Source organism: Daphnia magna, linkage group LG4 (genome assembly GCF_020631705.1).
Source record: "Daphnia magna isolate NIES linkage group LG4, ASM2063170v1.1, whole genome shotgun sequence".
Lineage (NCBI taxonomy): Eukaryota > Metazoa > Arthropoda > Branchiopoda > Diplostraca > Daphniidae > Daphnia > Daphnia magna.
In genome coordinates, this window is record NC_059185.1 from 8,902,210 (window position 1) to 8,922,290 (window position 20,081).

At 38.6% G+C, this 20,081-nt stretch overlaps 1 pseudogene; it reads right to left on the minus strand.

Moving 5' to 3' along the window:
• LOC123471208 lies at window positions 1-19,387 on the minus strand (annotated as a pseudogene).
• Window positions 19,388-20,081: the final 694 nt, after the last annotated feature.

Consider the following 20,081-nt stretch of genomic DNA (forward strand, 5'->3'; position numbering starts at 1 on the left):
TTCTTTTAATATGAGCATCTATAGCTGTTTTCATAGCCACCCACCTCCGGCACTACTTTCTAAAGACTGGGCACTACAAATTGGATCATCACAAGCCACACCGTCGTGAACGCCAGACGAAAGCCCATTTACAGATTTGAGAACCGTTTCCATGGGACTACCACTCGACGTAATAGTATCAGTTGAATCATCCACAAAGGGAAGGGTAAGGTTGTCAGGTAAATTATGACCGGCCATCCAATCTCTTGATGTCACTGAAGCTTTAAACGAAATCGGGGACGTCAGGTCGGCACCTTTTCGAAAACGCAAACTAACACCGCTGGTTGGCTGCTCGACGTCGATTTTAGAACGCAACGGTTCGACGGTTCGCCGAATCCCCTGCTGATGAATAAGCAGCAAAGTGGCAACCCTGTGCACTTTTGTTGTCAACATTCGGAGATTCTGCCTCTAAAATCAGAGTTATTTGATCGGCTGGTTCGCTGCACGCTCGTCGGAAATGAGGATTGCTGGAAAGTGGGACTGTGACTGCCATTTACCGTCTCAATGCCCATACGACCACTGAGTTCATAGTCGATACAGCTTTCTTCCAAAACTTCAGGTAGCTCATTTTCGGTCACGTGCACGACTGGATGACCGGTTCGTGATCTCAGGAATTTTTCACGGCGATTGAAACCTTCGGTATTGACAGGTGTCTGAGCCGCGGTCCCTCCACTGCCGTCACTCGAAACAGAATCCTCGCTGCGACTGCGACTCCTGGCCCACATTCGACCGACTCCTTTAGCTGATTTGGCAGCTTCGATCAAATTGCCCCATTTTTCTTGGAATCGGCTTTTTTCGCTCCAGCCAAACGGGCCAACTGCGCCAACTTGGTGATGGGCGATCGCAGCAGAGGATTGCCTCTGTGGTTCGATTGACCGGTGGCGACGATGGTAGCTAAGGCGTTTGTCTCGTTCAGTGTCTGCATGCTCGTTCGGGAAGAGGCGTTGACCAAAGCTGGGGCCGTGCTGGATCCTGCTAAGGAAGGCGTACTAGACGTCAGTCCTGGTTGACCGGCGCTGCCACCGACGTTTGCCAAGTTGAACCCCTTCATCAACCGCCGCTCTTTTTGCCGATTCTTCTTTCCGCCTATACGTTTTTGTTTTTAACCAGAAAATCAAATGCCGGGTGAGTAATTAGACAAAGCAGCAGTTAATTTAAATTGGATTTTTTTTTTAATTTCGTCTTTCGAAAATCAAATGACCATCAACCCCAGTCGAGTTTTGGAAACCAACTCTCAATCAAATTCGTTGGCATTGTTGTTGTTGTTACACGTGAAGATATGCAGCAGAAAATTTTGGATGGGTTAGCTGTTGGTTTTCTTTCATTTGGTTTAACTTCACTTGCAAAAGAGGTAAATAATTTAAAAAACGGCGAGAAAATGAAATCAATTCACATGTGGAAAAACATCTATAGGTGTCGTACTTTCGTACCACTGGTTTGCTATCTTAAGACGATGAATACAAACACCAAGAACACCAAAACCTTCTATGAAAAAAACAAAATCAAAAACGAATATTTATGCTACTAAAAACCTCTTACTTGTTGGTTTTGATTACAGACATTCTAAAGTTGTAAAATCAAAGCTTTTTTCGTGAAATTTTATGAACGTGCAAGTTGGCAATTCTATTGGATGTGTGCTGAGAAAATGAAGTCTGTTCTTTTCATGAATCTGGTTCATGAAGTGGAATCCACTTTTTGTGAGATTTTTCTTGAAGTTGGCATTAAATGGTAGTATCATCAAGCAGTTGGTAATAATAGACGAACAAACAATGCACTTCATAATTATTGACACAACAATATTGTTTTCAGGCACATAATGACACTCACTCTAAGCAAAGAAAATGAAAGCAGGATGTCGAATTCCGTTGTTTGCTGATGGCGAAGTTGATTTAAAGTGCGCGGAATAATAAATTATCTAACTGTGGGTTTTATGGTGAAAACTATGTGGATCTAACATTCGTTTCAATCGTCTTAAGATAAAAAAACTACCGCTAGATGTCGTGAATGATTTACCATAACGCCGTGTGAAGAAAGGAGAAAGATGCGTTAAGAGATGCGGAACACAGGCAGGATAGAGACGTCTAAAATAATAGCATGCATCGGGATAGAAAAGCTGATTAACAAAAACAATGCGAAGATAAAGGCTGCGTTGAAGGGAAGTAATGACAAATAAAAAAATGAAGTACTCAATTTACCCTGATGCTCCCAAAGGAGATACCTTGCCCAACACCCGTCGCTGTTGATGTGTTCATGCCCGAGTTTTTGAGCACTTCAATCAGCTCGCAGCGGAACGCGGAAATGTCCTGTTTTATCTCGTTGACGTCGTCTTCTGTTACCCCTGGTTGTCTGATTTGCGTTGTTCAACTGTTACGTAGCGGCGCACCAAGTTCCGCATGATATTCTGAGAAGCAATAACACAGAATTATGCAGTCGTTTTTTGTTTTGTTTTTTCGGAGTAATTTGTGGGAAATAATAAAATTCAAAAGGTGAACTGGATTGAAAGAACAGCGACCTTTACGAAACCAGTGGGGAAAAAATATGCAAAATATACTCGAGTGGGTTACAATGGGTGTCATAATTCGTACCCGAATGGTCTTCATGTGCTCTTTCTTATGTGGAGAAGATTTCCCAACGCACTGGCAGTATGCCCACTTGATGACATACCACACGCTTTTCGGTGTCGGAATAATGTTGAAAGGTGGTGGAACCTGTGATTAATGCGCAACATGATTAATGCCGAGAAATTGTTCCGCAAAATATACCGCGATTTAGAAATACAGACCGTTCCTCCTTCTTCGAAATAGCTAATCCACAATTTGCTTCTAGCAAATTTCCATTCCGTGTCAGCCCGTTCCTTCCATAGCAAGTTTTATGGAAATTCAGCCAATTTTTGAGAAAGAAATGATGTTGTAGTTAAATGTCAATTTAAAGAACAAAATTTAAATCTATACAGTCATATAATTTTCTCTTATGGCCATTAATAAACTACCATCGGCTCAGAGCTTAAGTTTATGGAGAATCCATACAGGGTTCCAAAAAAATTCCGGCATACGAATCAGAATAAAAATCAGGTTAAACGCAAGCCAATTTTCATAAATTCTAATTCATCAATGGCTCGGTTTGCAAGACGTAATCAGAGTTAAAAACACATTTGTCAATTATTCTTCAGCTGCAACCTCAGCAGGTGAATTCTAGTGGCTGGCCAAATTGTTTACATTGCGTAGAAAGCCATTCACGCTTTAGGTGCGGCTTATGACTCACGGAAATCAGTTGATAAGAGTGATTCATCATGGCGATGAGGAGATTGAGTAGAACCACGATGTTGATGACCGAATAACAGCCAAACATTAGCAGGCCCCAGAAACGTGTGAAGCTTTTTATGCCAACCAACTCGAAATTGTCGAGATCAATTAAGCCGAAAGCAGCCCAGAACAGAGTCTGTGATGTTTCGAACAAGCTGGGTCAAAATAAAAGAGGGCACCAACAAAAGACTTTATTTATTTTGACAGCACTTTTATCATGGACTTTAAGTATACTTACTTTGAAAATCGCCTCCACACAATACAAGCGTCCGGATCCGATTTGCCGTGCCTAGGTGCGTCACAGGCTTGCTTTTCTAGGTCAGCGTAATACCAAAGGAGCTGATTCAAGCCTTTTTGGCACGTACCGAATGAATCGGGGGGTGCCGTGGCAAAAGAAGTGCCCATGTAAAGGTCGTAAATTCGTGAACCATAATTTAAAGCACGATAAAAAAGTATTTTACCGCAGGAAAAAGCGAAAAGAACCAAGACGTAGAGGAAGAAGAATTTCATAATATCCATTACCATCCTGCTGAGGGAAACTTGCAGCGGACCCAAATAAGGGTTGACGGAAAAGATGTAGACCAGCTTCAAAGAACTAAATGTTGAACAGCATCACGAGATTAGCATTCTTGTCGCATCGACGATGGTTTCAGGCTGTTAACAGTCATAAAAATAACAACTTCTAACGCTAATTTTTGTTTTCCAGTGATTCCATTCCGAATATTTCTATAGATTAGCATTCTACTTAATATAGTAATGTGAGATCCCCTATTTGTCTTGCTGTCGACTGTCGTGATACAGTACCTTGCGTAGCTATTCGACCAATGTATTTTTTAAAAAAATCGTCTATATTGTCAAACTGCAGGGCTAAACAGTGGAATTGCCACAAATGTTCACCATTGCGGTAATAATAAGAATTGAGGGGGAAAAAGGAAAGATGAGTAAAACAAAACGCAATGGTCTATTTTGGTCTCTCGATGTCTGACAGCGTCAAACTGCATTCAATTAACTGTTTTTAGGCGGCGGCCTCAAGAAATAATTGAATCTATACGTGAAACTTCCGCTCCTCTGCTGTAAGTACCCCATTAAACCCCGTGACGAGTAGCCATTAATCGGGGCCATTAATATTTCCACGAAATCAATCATTTGTGAACATCAATTGCCGACTATACCCGTCACAATGTTCACTACAAAACTTTTTTTTTTACCTAATGTAACGGGCGGTAACGGGTTATGGTGCATGAATTGGTTCATTTCCATGTGATAAAACTTGGCTAGAATGAAGACTCCTTTATTTTACATATATTTTTTTTTTATTGTGTCAAGTAATGGTGGAAAGCTTTATCACAGAACCGGTTCGCCAAACAAATTGTGGGAGTTGAAAGCATCTATGAGCTACTTTATTAGATTGTCTAGTGGCATACAAAAAAATTATTTTTATTGTTATTATTTTATTTTTTTTTTCAAACAAATTAGGCCTAGCTGGTTTGTCTTTCTTGGAACAATCGATAACGCTCTTTTCTGTTTTTCACTCAAATTTCTGGTTGCAAAAACCTTATAGGAATGACTTGGTGAAGTAGCTTCATACGTGCCACATATATACTGTAACTACTGTAAACATATGATGAGTGTATAGCTAGTCTACTACGAATTGTTTCCATTACTATAAATTAAGTTTATACTTACTGTACATTTTATTTTTCATAGAAATAAAAATAGGGGAAAACAAAAAAAAAGAAAACGAAAAATGACTATTCCCTGCTGCTGTGGGGTTCGAAACAAGAGAAAGGCTTTTGTTAGCCTATACCACTTGTTTCGGCTAGTTTCGTCAGTTCCTTATTAGAAGATAATCAAAATTTTAGATGATCACGCGTAGACTAATTTTGCTGTTTCTTAAGCCTTTCTTATTTGATGTTTATGAGAATAGAAGCCATACGGCACCTGAATATGTTAGCTGCGGAAAACAGGCCTTCTGATATCAGCATTGGATCCCAAGTGTCCCATTCTTCTCGAGGCAAAGAGGCTGAATTCGCGTTTTTTGCCATTTCCTTTTGGACCTTTAATAAGAAAACGATCAATTTAACCAATAGTCCCAAAATAAGATCATAATATACATATGTAGGCTACATGTACAACGAAAATTCTTAAGTATAATAGAATTTTTTTACTTTGAAAGGGTAAGTGCATCCAAACGTTTTCATCGAAAAATGCTAACAATGAAAGGGAAGAGAAAAGCAAGTTTGGCTGTAATTTTATTCCATGAAATTTCCGCCAGCTAAGTTACAGTATGTCTAATTATTACGGTTTCCTTGGCAGTTTCGATTTTATTTATTTATTTATTTATTTCGTACAGGATTACTTAAGCATTTCGGAAGGAGTGTGCGTTCAATAATTACGAGGATAAAAGGAATCATGATCCTACTTACTTGAAAGAACGCAACGATGCGTAAGGCGACAGTCGCTACGTAGAGAGCGTTAGTAACAAAGTCGATGACGTTCCACATATCTCCTACATATTCCTGTAAACCGACATCCCACAGCTGCTTGATTTCGCTCCAAACTAAACCTATTTCATCGCCATGATCAATTGCCCGTCATTAAAGAGAACATAATGAAGCCATAAAAAAAAATGTGAGCTAAAAAACACGAACACCGACGTTTGATCAAAATCCCAAAAACTGAAGTTGCATTTTCTCCAAAGATTAACGCACGCACGAAAACAGAGTCGGAATAAAGCCCAAACAAGTAAATCGCATCAAACCTGATGCTGGTTCTTTTAAAAGATCAACTATACCCTCGCAATTACACCAAATTTAGAAGAATAAAACAAAAACGGGATATAAAGAAGGTGAAACCAAGCGGTAGGTATGGTAACCAAACAGGCTTATCCAGTACGTCATCACGCTATACGTACAGAGAACATATCAATTACCTAGAAAAGGTTGCCATAGATATTAACCAACCGTATACAAAAAGCTATTAGCAAAATTTAGAAATTCCATTCAGGCAGATGCTTATTTTCATTCGCTTGCTTGACTGATAATCTTATCGACTGATTTAGAAAACACAAAAAATGGGCTGTTTGGTAAAGCGTACTGTGCAGAAATAGAACTAAACTGAGAATTAGAAAAAAAAAGAATCAGAAATAGACTGCAAAATAACAGTAAAAAAAAATAATGCAGATCTAACTAGTTGAATGCAGTATTCGACACACAGACACAGTGTTCGTAACTCTAACAAATTGGTTGGTAATAAAGCCCTTAAAAATATTTTCTTTGTTTTATACTTTACCGCAAACCCAGGCTAAGATGAGCCATTCAATCATTGTTGGGGGAGCTCCTCGTTTGGTAGTGACGTCATCAGAAATCCATTTTTCAAGAACGCCAGGAAGTCGCCCGACCCAGTTCTTGAATACCGTTTCAACTCGTTGAGATGCGAGAATCAGCAAGACTATTAGAAAAAAGAAAACGAAAAGATTTGTTTTGACGCGTTCCAGTTCCAGCGTTATGAGCGGTCTCACAATTTGCCAGCCCTTTTATACATATACCCAGTTGTATAGGTAAATATTTTGCCATACCTGAAGGTGGCCGACGGCCATATCTCCCTAACGTCCCAGTTACTAGGGTGAACTTAATGAAATAAAACTTTACAAAGCAATAAATATCGATCAACATTTTCATTCTAAAAGTAAAAGAGGGTTCCCACTTAGAGATTCTTTAAAAATTCAAGAATTCTTGACCCACGCATGATGTTCAATTTTGAACGCAATTTCTATATCCTTATTCGCTACCGTAGAACATTTCAAACAATCCCAGGAAAGTATATGGTCACTAGTTTTAAGTGCACGCGGTCATTATTGATAAGAAGACTTTTGTTTCCATCGTTAACTTGACTTTTCATCTAAAAACGAACGGGGAATATCAGCACTAAATGGCCGTTTCCATCTAGCGCATTAAATTGACAGCGTAGTGTACTTACACAAAAAGGTGAAATACGAAGCAGAGTGGCATATGAACTTGATGAACGGCTTGCGTAACGTTTTCCCGCACGCGAATGCGGAAATAAAATATAGAGGATGGAGAAAAGTGGAAAGAGCACCCTATTCGAATGACTTCTAAACTCTGCAGTATCATGTTTTTGCGTCGGAAGCCTGGCAGGCCTTCGTACCATATGGAAGCTAGGAGTTGTTGCACGTTTGGATGTGCCACGAACTATCGAGTGAAAAAATATAAAATAAGAAGATAAAGTCTATGGATTAAGGATGTCCATTATTGAGTACAGTTAGCGGACATTACCTTTTTTGACGGTATTTTATGGCCAATTTCAGCCGGTTGAGACTCATCCGATCTCCGTGTTCGAAAGCGGGACCTTGGGGTCATGATTCAACATGACTTCCAGCTCGTACGAGCTACGTGTATGATCAAGCAAGGCAGTAGCAAAATCTTGGCATTGTTTCCTCAATTCCTTGGTTGCATTTAAAAATAACTCTTATTAACGATGAAAGCGCTCTTAGCGAGCTATCACAATGAGCGCATTTTCGCTATTCAATGATACGTTATGGGATTGGTATGCGTAATAAGGTCGAATATGTCGAATCGTACGCATAACAATGCCGTAATAGTAGCCAAGTTTCATCAATTAGTCTACACAAGCTTATCAGGGCACATTTTTACGTAACTGACAGGGTTGAAATTGAGCGATTCTTGCTGGTCATTTTCATATCTCAGTTATGCAACATTCTCTCACGAACGAATCATTTTTTCAAGCTATTAAAATTAGATTAGTTTATCTTACCTGATATTCGCTTTTGAACTCGTGTTCCATGAAGCTGAGTCTGCGCAATTCCCAACTTAATTCAAAAGCTGTCAGGATAGGATCTTTACTCGATAAAGAGATGAGTGACGGACTAGCCAGAGCTCGGTAGGCATTTATCCGGGATCGGCTGTGACGTAGACTGTCTTCTGCCTTGATGTCACGCAATCGATACACCCACATCTACACGGATATTATTTAAAAGAAAAAAAGAAAAAAGATACATCTTAACCAATAACGTTCTATTATCTTCCGCGGTTTAAGTCCTATATAATGTCGACGCAATTGTTCCGTTCCATCGTTTCTTAATTGCGTGATCAAAATTTGGGAGGACGAATGCGAAAATGCTTTGATCATTTTTGCGTCGAGGACCACATTGTCTACGCCAGAGGCTGAGTTTACCGAAAGATGTTGTTGTCTTTGTTGCCAGCCGGATAAAAATAATTACACTTTGAGGAACAGGAACGTTCAAGCTGAGCTATATCAAAACGAAGAGAAAAAAAGGCTGGCAACTATTGTGACTGAAAGCAAGCGATAAGGTTCTTGGGTACATTTTTGAAAAGGTGCCTTGTTGTTATTAGTTGTTCTCTCAGGCATACATTTTATTGATATGCTACCATTGTTCCTGACAATCGTGTCAAGAAACATTTCAAACTTTCAAATAAGTTCCAATAAAAAAAAGCGGGGAAAAGTATTATTTTTTAAAGTCATGTTTACAACGTCGAGATGACAACTGATGCAAAGTATAAACATGATTCCTAGGCGGTATGATTACGGCGCACGAGGTGCGATGAGGAAGTATAATCCCAGTCATGACTTTATAGCTGCTGTGTCTGCTTCAAAGTCAACGAATTTTCACCGTGATGGCAGCCCACGCAAAGCAGATGTTTCCCTTGAATGGCCGCTCTAGCATTTCATACCGGAATTTTCAAAGTTAATTCCAGTTTAGAAAAACAAAAAATAAGGCAGCTTCTGCGTCGAAAGTTAAATGCGTAAGCTGCGCGTGGCGATGTTGAGCAGAAACCGGGATTCTGAGCTTGATATACTTCCTATCGTAAGTTTGAATAGAATGTTGTGTACAATAGTCCCCTGACAGGAATGCCATGTGCAATAGGATTCTAGTGGAATGTGTAGGCTACATCTGATAGGATAATCGATCTTTAATTATCTAGCGTCTCTATTACTTGAAATTATGTTTCAATCAATATTTTGAAATCACATGATGATCACTATTGCAAACAGAAACGAAATCCTTTAAGGCTTCTCCTGTTTGCTGTCAAAACTGCGTTATTGATTAGTACACCACAGCGAAAAAAATAAAAAAGACAGCATCCGATCGTTTATCATTTCCGTTTTCTATAATAAAACGGACGCTGTCTGTTTGTGGAAGGTAATGGATGACGGTAAACGGCAGAGCGATGGGGCGTTGATTCGAAGTTTCAGTTCATTTGACTGGAAACCAGTTCAAACGCATAAAGTGTCCGTATCTATATAGCCCTCCATTATCGATTTCCCTCTGGTGGTTTGGCTCTCAGGCAAGTTAACATCCATTTCTTTTGCCGTTCTTTTGATTGCGGAAATGGGCAGTGCCAACTCCTCCTCCCTCAGTCTCTTTGACCCGACACTCGTCGGTACAAGTTATAACGAAAGTGCTGCTGTTATAAAGCCCTCGACTTATTGGCAGCAGATGAAAAAGTTATATTAACTTGATTTTAACGGCTGTGAAGCCATTAATAATAGATTACCGCTATTCTTGGTCCTTGTCGTTCTTCCCATTCCCATTTTTGTTTGATTTAAGAAAAACCCAGGCAGCTAATTTTCATGATAAATTTCTGCTAAACTTTTTCAATGTTGTATAATAACTACCGTTTGGGTACATGTCAGTTTGTTGATTGAACAGCAATGAAGCGTGAAGTTAATTACTAGATAACATTTGCTGAGGAGTTGATTACTTGAAAACCAGATTTTTTCGACAGTGTAATGATTAGCTTTTAATAGAATGAAACGAACAAAAAAGAAATTGAAAAAAAAGACGGATTGAACGTGAACTCTGCCTGCTTACTTAACAATCCGCTTCGTAAAATAAACATATTGCATATGTTTGTCTGTCTGCAGTTGGCCTTTCTCATTCCCATCAGTTAACTGGGATGCCTATCTAACGTAGGTCGCTGTTATACTGCAGCTTATAACAAAACAATTAAATACCAAGCTATACCCGTCGATTAATTCACTCGGCTTTTCTTGCCTGTTTTCGACTCTTCTCTGTGCATTCGCGTGGCACTCAATTAGTTGCCAGTATACCGTTTGTTTCGTTTGAAGTTTTTCTGCTAGATTACCCCGAGACTCAAAAGCCGAACTGAGGTGGAAGGCATGATCTCTTCATATTCTGGGATGTATCGAATCGAATCGACTTGCCCAATAAAAAAAACCATAACGAAAGAAAAAGACGTAAATGTTTATGCTAAGTTAATAGCATTTTTTTTTAAACGTTTCTCCTGTCTGCTGAACTATTTTTATCTCGTTGCCCACGAAAACACTCGACTGTTGGCTGATAGCTGTAAAAGCTTCGAATATCGCAATAAATGCCCGTGTTCAACTGGCCGATTACGATTCTTAAATTCAACAACACACTTAAAAAAGTATAGTTGAACGCAAGTTATGACACGACGATAGTGTTGAGTCAGACTGATTTTTATAGGATATCAGCGCATGTTCCTTTTTTTTTTTTTTATGAAGTATTGATTTAAATAGAAGAAGAAAAATCGACCTGTCGGTCTAACGTTTGTACCTAACATCGTGTGGCGCTGGAAGTTTGGCTCCCGATCCAATAGAATCTTGATGATCTCGTAGTTGTCTCTATGGGCCGCAAGGATCAACGGTGTAATGTCGGGGGTGAAAGTTGCCGTATCCGGTTGCAAAGCCTCCCAACTCTGTTCGAGTGGATACGTCAAATGTTGTTTACATGTTGCAAAATTCAAAAATCAATAGATGAATAAACTAGACTTTTCAAAAGCAATTATTCTAAGCATCTATGATAAGCTGTTGCTAAAAGTTGATGAATCCTTTTTAAATTGAAATTCGCCTTACGTGAGGTTCGCCTTCTTTGTGTAGTGTCTCTTCATGGTCGAGCAACACTTCAACGGCCTCAACGTACTCCTCGGAAATGGCATGCAGTAAAGCGTCCTTCGTCTCGACTCGATATTCAATCAAAAGTTCAACCATTTCCAGATTTTCATTGTCAATGGCCATTAAGAGCCCAGAACGTCCCAGAGGATCCACGCAGTTGACGTCGATGTAATTTGTATCTCGCGCCCTTTGCAGCATCCTACTCGGATTTAAATATTTAATTTGTTAGCAAAGCTCTTTACAAAAACATTTTCAAAGGTAAACAAGTAAAAAGAAAAAGAAAAGTTGAATGAACTCTTGCTCTGGGATGCCTTTTTTAAACACATTTTTCCCCCAGATTTTTGATACGGGAAAACATTTTTTATTCATTGACTTTGCCCATCTCGATAAAAAAATTCCGCTTACACATGCAATTATGACAAAAGGTTTAGGAAGAAGATGATGTTGGAAATCTTGATTTTCCAATGCTTCAATGGAAGATAAAGTAGACTGTTCAAGGGGCTTATTATTATGGAAGTTTAATTTAAAAATCTACTTATACTTTAACATCTAATTCTGACTTCTTGAATTGTAGATACGGAAGAAAAAGCTGCTCCAGAAATTTAGCATTGACAAAAAACAAATCCTACTTTGTTTATTTATGATTAAGTTTTTTTTTTTTTCGTCAGGAATCTGCAGAATAAAAATCAACCGGGTGAAACTGGGGAAATACACGCAGGGCGAGGACAAACACAGTTCTTTTAAAACATTTATTATAGCGCCAAACTTGAATAAAAAGTTTGCGCTTTGTTTTCCAAATTCCTAGAAAGCTCGTTCTGTAGGAAAATACTACAAATCCACCGAAATGGTGGAATGTTTTAACATTAGAGGGGAACACATGCATAACATTAAACTTGCAGTGGTCGATGTTCGATGCACACATTACGTGAACAGCGTGTTAAATGACAGGAAGAGCAGCATGATTAGGCCATGGCATTTTTTATTCATTTTTTTTTTTTTTTTTGCCAAAAACAAGCTTATAGTATTGACATACTCTATGTGTTCAGGAAACGTGTACAGAAACGCGGAAACGACCATAGGCGTATCCGACGCTAATGTTTCCTATCCGGCAACGTGCGCGTAAGCACAGAAAGCGGCTCTTGGTATTGAGCTACAGCAGTGACTATCGCCAATGTATTTACTATTTTTATATCCGTTAGATATCCCGATTGCAGCCATTTTACGCGCGCGTTGTTGGATGGCAAACATTAGGGTTGAACATCCCCAAAGGACGTATATCTTGCCGTATATCTAATATTTCTTTTCTCATAACATCACGTATGTGCGAGTCAAGTGAATGCAAAACTGTTACCCAAATCGTTCTCATCAAACGAAATCTCTCATAGAAAAAAGAAGGAAGTAAAAAGGGGGTACAATATTTCTAATAATGCAGATTCCTATCGTTGCGTAAAAAGAAATACATAGGCAAAAAAAAAAAAAAGAAAATGCAGATCGAATATCGGGGAAAACAGAAGTTCTTGGATTTATGTCAACAACTGATACTTATTTGCAGAAACTATCATCAGTGTGTTGGTGGACTAGTTTCAAATCTTACCTTCTGACAGTGGCCACATCTCCCCTGCTCGACGGCGAGAAGGAATTTCTTTTCTTCGAACGAAAGTTGACCCATTTCTTTGTGTGGCAGCATGTCTTCGGCATCTTCAGGACACTCTTGAATCTTTGATCCACAATGCTCATAGCTGGAACAGTATGTTTCGCTTTTGCCACCCACTTTTTGGCTTTCCTGTTATTTTATGAAACATTTGTTGAATCCCCAACGTCTTATGATTTGTGTGTTCTTAAAGAATTATCAGGATCTATATAACGGAATTTCGCGTTCAATCATTTTTGATTGTACGACATGGCCTTCTGTGTTACTTAATAACTCACGGAAACTGTTTTCGAGTCCGCTTTCAAGAATGCCACCGAAGATTTCCATAGATGGAAACCAACGAAATGTGAGAAGTTAATTTGAAAACTTATTTCATTAGCGTTGAACTTTATTGGCGCCTTGATATTTTATGCGTTGGCTTTTGCCTAACGACACAGAATTTGTTAACTAGGTATGCGAGCTCACTGCCCTATCAGAATGAATATGTGATTTTTAATGCACATTTGAATGCATTTCGTTACTGATCTTTTTGAAAGGCTTCATTGAATAACTAGAGCAGGGAAATAAAGAATCCTGAACATATAAACGTTTAAAAATAAATGTCACATTCTTGTTCGAGAATTTCTGAAAGATTTAATAAGAAAACTGTTGTTGTTGTCACCATGAAGTTATGGCAACACTCACGCTCTAACAATAACATACGGTGCAGTCCTTAAAATGCGTGCTTGTGCTACAAGAATGTGTGATGAAGAAAGAAAAAATACCATTTGATTGGTGGGCGGAAACAGCGTATCTCGGAGGTCGGCATCGCGGGTTCTCATGGTGTTGATAGGATTCAGTCGAGTGTAAAGAGACAATTGACAGCTTTCTTGCCACCGTATAACGCTAGAAATTGGTGCCCCACTTTTCTTTCTGCAAGAGAGCGGATGGTTTTATAGAAATGTTCTCACTAGATTACACTATACGCTTTGAAAGCGCTGGCTTTGAAGATAAAGACATGAGGCCAATAAAAACGAGTACTAAAGAAACGTTGAAATACATTTTCACCCGTTCGTTTCCTTCGACTAGAGCAACGCAGTTTTGAAATTAAAATTTAATCATTTTCAGACAAAAGAGTAATCCGCGTTTAATTCAGCAACGCGCTACTTTATTGCCAGCTTCAAAGGTGACATTATTAGGTTTTAATGTTCTCTGTTTTCTGTGGTTAAGATATGTTTGTCGAATGGCATTTCGACATAAACGATGTAAAGAACGCCAGACACATTCCAAGATTAAACGCGGCTTTACACTTAAACGGAAGACCATCGTTGGCTTTGACACTTAACAGGAATATTTTGTAATCAAATGACTAGTCTGCACGATGTTCGAACTTGTAAAGCTACTTTTTTTTTTAATGTTTTCTTTAAACTCTTTTCCGATGCTCGTGTTTAGTTGTAGAAGAAGGATTTTTCGCCATAGAAAACGGTTTGCTGAGTACCAAGGCTCAAACAAATAAGCAATTTCCCCGTTGCGACTGATCAGGTCTGCAGGGAAACGATCTAAAAATAACCAAACAAGCGCTGGCTAAATCGAGCTAAAGCAATAGGATGGTAATTGAATGAACTTGTTGCACCATTAGTCTTCCCGCCTTTCTTTGCGAAAATGAGAAAAGCAATTTTCGTCATTTCGATTCGGCCGCCGTATTCATCATTTACAATTCGTTCCATCAGCATTGTGAGTCATGAATTTTAAGATTTCCACCATTTTTTTTCTTTTTCTTTTTTTTTTTTTTTTTCTTTCTAGATAAAGTAATAAATGCAAGGTTTTTGAGAAACTACTCCGATCGGAGAAAAATCACGGAATATTCTGAAAGCTATTCACAGCTGCTACCATGGTAACGCGTTCAAGGCCTTCTACGCAGCACCTGCAGTTCGTCATTTGTCAACTTGAGAATCACGCAAGAAACAGTTCTAGACATTTTAAAAGCTAGTCGTCAGCGATGGGAATAAGGATAACACGAAAATACAACACGGAAAAATTTCATATGCAACACGGCGCCACACAGCGATTAATCATGTTTTCAAAAGTCTTTTACCGATAGACCTTGAGAATTTCAATCTTCACAGATTAGATAATTTATCGTTCTTGTCACGGTTAAAGCGACCGTGTGTAAAAGAAACATTTCATTTGCCTTTTTTATCGCTTTTCGTCCTTCAATAGTTTCTTCTGTTAAATAGTATATAGGCCTAAAAGCATTAGGCTACACTTAATGTGTGGTTTTATTAGTAGCCTATACTCTCTTTGTTTAGTCTTAACCGGATTCATTCGAGCTGATTTTTAGCTTGATTTTAGCCAAGTAAATTTACAAGAAAGACTACGCTCCGAATGCAAAAGGCATGGCGCCGTCAGGCTGGTATAAAAGCTCTTTCTGGAGTTTCAAACTCATGGCATTACGACTGGACGAAAAGTTCTGGGATTCGACTTTTTTGAATTTTTCCCTGTTTTCACGCAAATATGTCTGTCTCGGTCATTGTGTCCAGACATACGTATATTATGCATTTTTATGCTTTGGGCTTTTATACGAATATATAGCTGGACTGGAGGTTTAATCCAGTCCACATTTTTGTAGGCTAACGCAAACTTTTGACCCAAGTTGTTGGTAGTTTTGATTAGCAATTCTTGGCTACCGTGAAGAGAGTATTAGCTGCCGTTCGTTTTTGACCGCGTCTATAGGAGTACCGATAGCTTCTGGGCTTAACGAACGGAGCGGGGTACTTGGAATCGTAACTAGAATGTGACTCTTTTCGTATTTTTTTTTTTTTTGCGGAAAAGCCAATTGTTTTTTATCGTTTTTTCTTCGGTCGAATTTAATCCATTTCATTTTGGTAGGTCATTTGGACTTACTAAAAGTGGACCTATAGTTTTCCGTCAAGGTTTTATACACTCAACAAAGAATTGATTTTTATGGAATATGTTAATTAGACCAACTTCCCTGTAGAAATATACGCTGGGAATATACTTAAATACTTCTATACTATTAAATAGAATTACACGAGTAGCAAGTGCGTTAGCCTCAAAAAGTTTTCACCGGTTTCCCCCCTTGTTATTCACGAAAGACGATTTTCAATCCGAAGTCTTGCTAGAACGATAAAAGTTATACTTTCTTATACATTTTCTTGTCCAAAAAGACACGTCGTGTTGAATGACCAATAGATTGTAATCAAACTAAGCGTTTATCACGTGGAGGCGAATAGGTGTTCCGCATCTTTGAAATAATTCCCGTATCGTTTCTTTTAACTGCGGTGAATCAGCGAACAAATCCTGATTGCGTGCCACTTCAAGTTAGCATCGAATCCGATGTGGAAAAATGATATTGGAAACTGGCGTTCACTTCAAGTAGATAGCACACATATCACAACATGTTGGTATTACGATCTCGTTCTGTCCACTGACAAGGGCCATCCAAGGCACTTGTAAATAATTGAATTCCGTCGTGGCCTGCGTAGTATATAAACAAGCTGTCGTACATTACGCGCTTTCATGGATTTGTATTCCCAATAAAATAAGGCCAAAATAGCTAAACCAGCTAGATAGATATAGATATAATAATGATGTGTGATATTATACGAATTTGGAATGAATTCTTAGTTTAGCACAGTTTTTCTGCATATAACTCTGAATATATAGTGGATTGCATATTAGACCTGCCTGCCAGCTAGTGAATCACTCATCATTCGTAAAACGAACGGTTTGCAATTCCAGAAGGAGGTTGATGCGATATTCGTGAATTGTCCTCAGAGAATGTATATATAATAATTCGAAAAAAAACTAAATTTACGAGATGCGTAACTCTTCGATTTTCGCGACATTTTCCTCTATAGCTGTCAAATCCGCTGTCAGTAAGCTTACTGAAATAATAGCTGCATAGTTTAAACGGCTATCCAATATCGATTGTTGGGATGCGTCTCCGAGAACACATAATATACTAAGTCCACTAAATTCACTTAATTGATGGCAAGACAGCTGATGACCTTGGAGTTGTGTCGAATTGAAACAGCTTATGTGATAGGAAAAAAAACTGCGCTAATCGTTGTCATCCTTGGTGCTACACAAAAGGCACTCGTGTCCGTCACTGTTGAGACATTTCCTTTTTCTTTTTTTTTTTTTAATTTTCTTTATCGCCATACGATTCCCAACTGCACATGTAGCTGCCAAAGACAAGACAATAAAAGAAAATCTAATTCTAAAGGAAAGTAGAGCTTTATAGGGCACCGGCAGAGATTGATCAGAGTCTTTGTCTGACAGCAATAATCAAACTGTCCGAAATTTTTGTCTAGTACGTAGGAACACCCTCTACATTCGAAGACGGTAGTGTTTCCTCTCTTTGCCTGCTCTCTCCGTTGCCCATTTCAGCATCTCCGCCCCAGCTATTGGCTTAGTTCCAAAATCGATTCCACTAGTCAAGACCTCTCTCATTCTTTCCCTTGCAGCCGTTCTTTTTTTCTACGCTCGTTCTCAAACGCTCTGCCATTCGGCGTGAGTTCTCAACAGTCACGTTTTTTTTTATGATTTTTTTTTTTTTTGTTCTGCTCGTACGGATGGCTTACATATTATCCGTTAGCTACTTCCTTTCTTTTTATCTCCGGCATTTTTATTCGTAGCTCTTATGATTGAGAATATGGCTGAATAAACGTTAAATTCAGAGAACTTGCCGCTATGCTTAATCACAAACATTCAAAACAATGATAAACTGCAATCACGTGAATGAATTTTCCATATGATTTTTTTCTTTCTTTCGGAATTTTTTTTTTTTCTGAAATATCAAATGAATTTTTCATGGAAATTATTGTTTACTCGTGTCGAACAACCGCGAACGACGACCATTAGTTCGTTGGCTGCTATGTAGAGACTTTTAACTAGTCATTATTGATTTCGCGAGATCTATTTCAGGAACGCACAACTTTTAACTCGTTCTGCAGACAAAGGAAGAGATCCTAGCCATCTTTGATCCTGAACGACCATCGAATTTGAAGCAAAATTGACAGAGTTGATCTGATTGAGGACAAAGAGCCAACGCAGACATATTTTTGAAAACGAAGCAGGTGTAAGATTTTTTAAAATTAATTATTTAATTTTTTTTTTTTTAGTTTGTGGACCGCTGTGTAAGCAGCTCAGACCAATCTCGGAGGCCCTGCTCCCGATCGATTTACTTTTCTTGAGCACATCCGCCAAAGAAAACCTACTTTGTCTCCAAACGCTTTGTGTCCTAAAGTGAAATCTTTTATAAATCTCCATCTTGTATTCCCTAAGATAAAATTTTTTTTTAAATAACGTCTAAGGGTGACCTTTTCTTCCAGCAAGACATTTCGAGAAGCTTTTCAAATTCGATTTTGAATCACCGGAAAAAAACAAAACAAAAATCTATTTGATGCTACTTGTCTCAAACTTGCCAACCGCTTATTCTTCGTCTTGGTTTTAATCAATTGCAATTACAGTGTTTAAACCATAGAAGAAAAGTCTCTGACAATTATTTGTTTACAATTTTGGCCGACTCCGTGTACAAATAGGCTTGATTGAACAAAGACGTAGCGCTTACCGTTCCGCGGCAACAACAAACAAACAAACAAAACAAAAAAGTCTGCAACAGCATAATCCCTAAGGTCATATTAACCATAGAAATGGACGCACCAAATACGAGTATACTACATGATCCTCTTCAAACAATCACGGTGAGGCCAAAAAGAAAAGTGTGCTAGTTACGCTATAAAGGTTTTGTTTAGCCAGCTTCCCACTTTGCACGCCATCTTATTCGTGCAGAATAGGAAAGAAAACGGAAGCTTGATGATTTAATAGTGTCAGCTCAGAGCCATCGCCATCCCCCTCCCCACCGTGTGTTAAATCCCCGGCATGCCGTATATATTAGAAATAATTTGCACATATTTCTGTAACGGCTATGTGAAGGCTGTGCTTTCAACCATAAGCGTTTTTGTATACCAAGAAAAGAAATGTTTGTTATAAATCATATGGTTTCTGACGTCAAGCTTAAACACATCTAAAGCAAATAATCATATCGATCTCGACATAATGGCCAAACAGTTTATTTACATAACATGCGCTGTGATTCGTAAATTGCCAACTTTCCCCCTAAACTTCATAGAATCTTCATTTTGTATATTTTGTGTCTGCATATTGTCCTTCTATTTGAAATTCACGCCTTTTTCTCTTTTTGAATAAAATGAACTTCGTTTAGAAGCCAGACCTGATATTCCCGCCGTCTGAATTTTTTGATTGAAGTAGTTTTAATCCATAAGAAAATCCCGTGTTTTATAGGGGAATTGGCGCCAACAACCTCCAAAAATGTTTGTTTTTTTGTGCTTTTTTAACACTTGCAAAATCTATTAACTTTCAATTGCTATCAAAAAACAATTTTTAAAAATCAAGGTGGTGCGTGTGAACTGTCGAAGGATAGAGAACGGACTAGTTCGTTGCCATGTAAAACTAGAGGATCACATCTTGTCTTTTCTCCTTTCCCTCTCTAGTTTTCTCCTCCTTTTCTTCTGTTAGTACGTCTGTTGCCAAACCATTTCGGTCTTGCGCCGACGCAACAGCGCCCATCCTCGCCCAACAAATACTGACGCTCGATCAGCTTCGAGATTCTTTCTTGTATATATATACGTACAATTCCATCAGGATTAATAGAACTTTGTCTTTGCCTTTCTTTGTTTAACATTAGATATTGTGATGATGTATTTCCACAGACGGACATTTTTCCCCCCTTTGGCTTCGTAGGCTACTGTAAGTCTTCTTTCGGGCTTTGTCCTCAACACCTAAGAAAATGTTGATGAATCACCAAACTGTGTGTAGCTATACATCCGACCTACATAGATTGAGGGTACCAAACTGCACAACTGGCCTAAGTTGAAAATTTTGCATAAACCGGCTGTTGTTTCTCGCACATTAAAATGGTATGAGGCGCATTGCTATGCTAATAGAGTTGTGGGGTACATAACGACAATGTTAATTTTTAAACTTTTCAAAGAGGAAATGAATAATTAAATAGTTACATCTCTTCCGTAGTAACAAAGGCTATTCTCTTCAGTTTAGCAATACATTTTAACAATAGTCACGCATATAATAAAAAAAAAAAAAGGCTCCAAATGAAATAAAAAGTT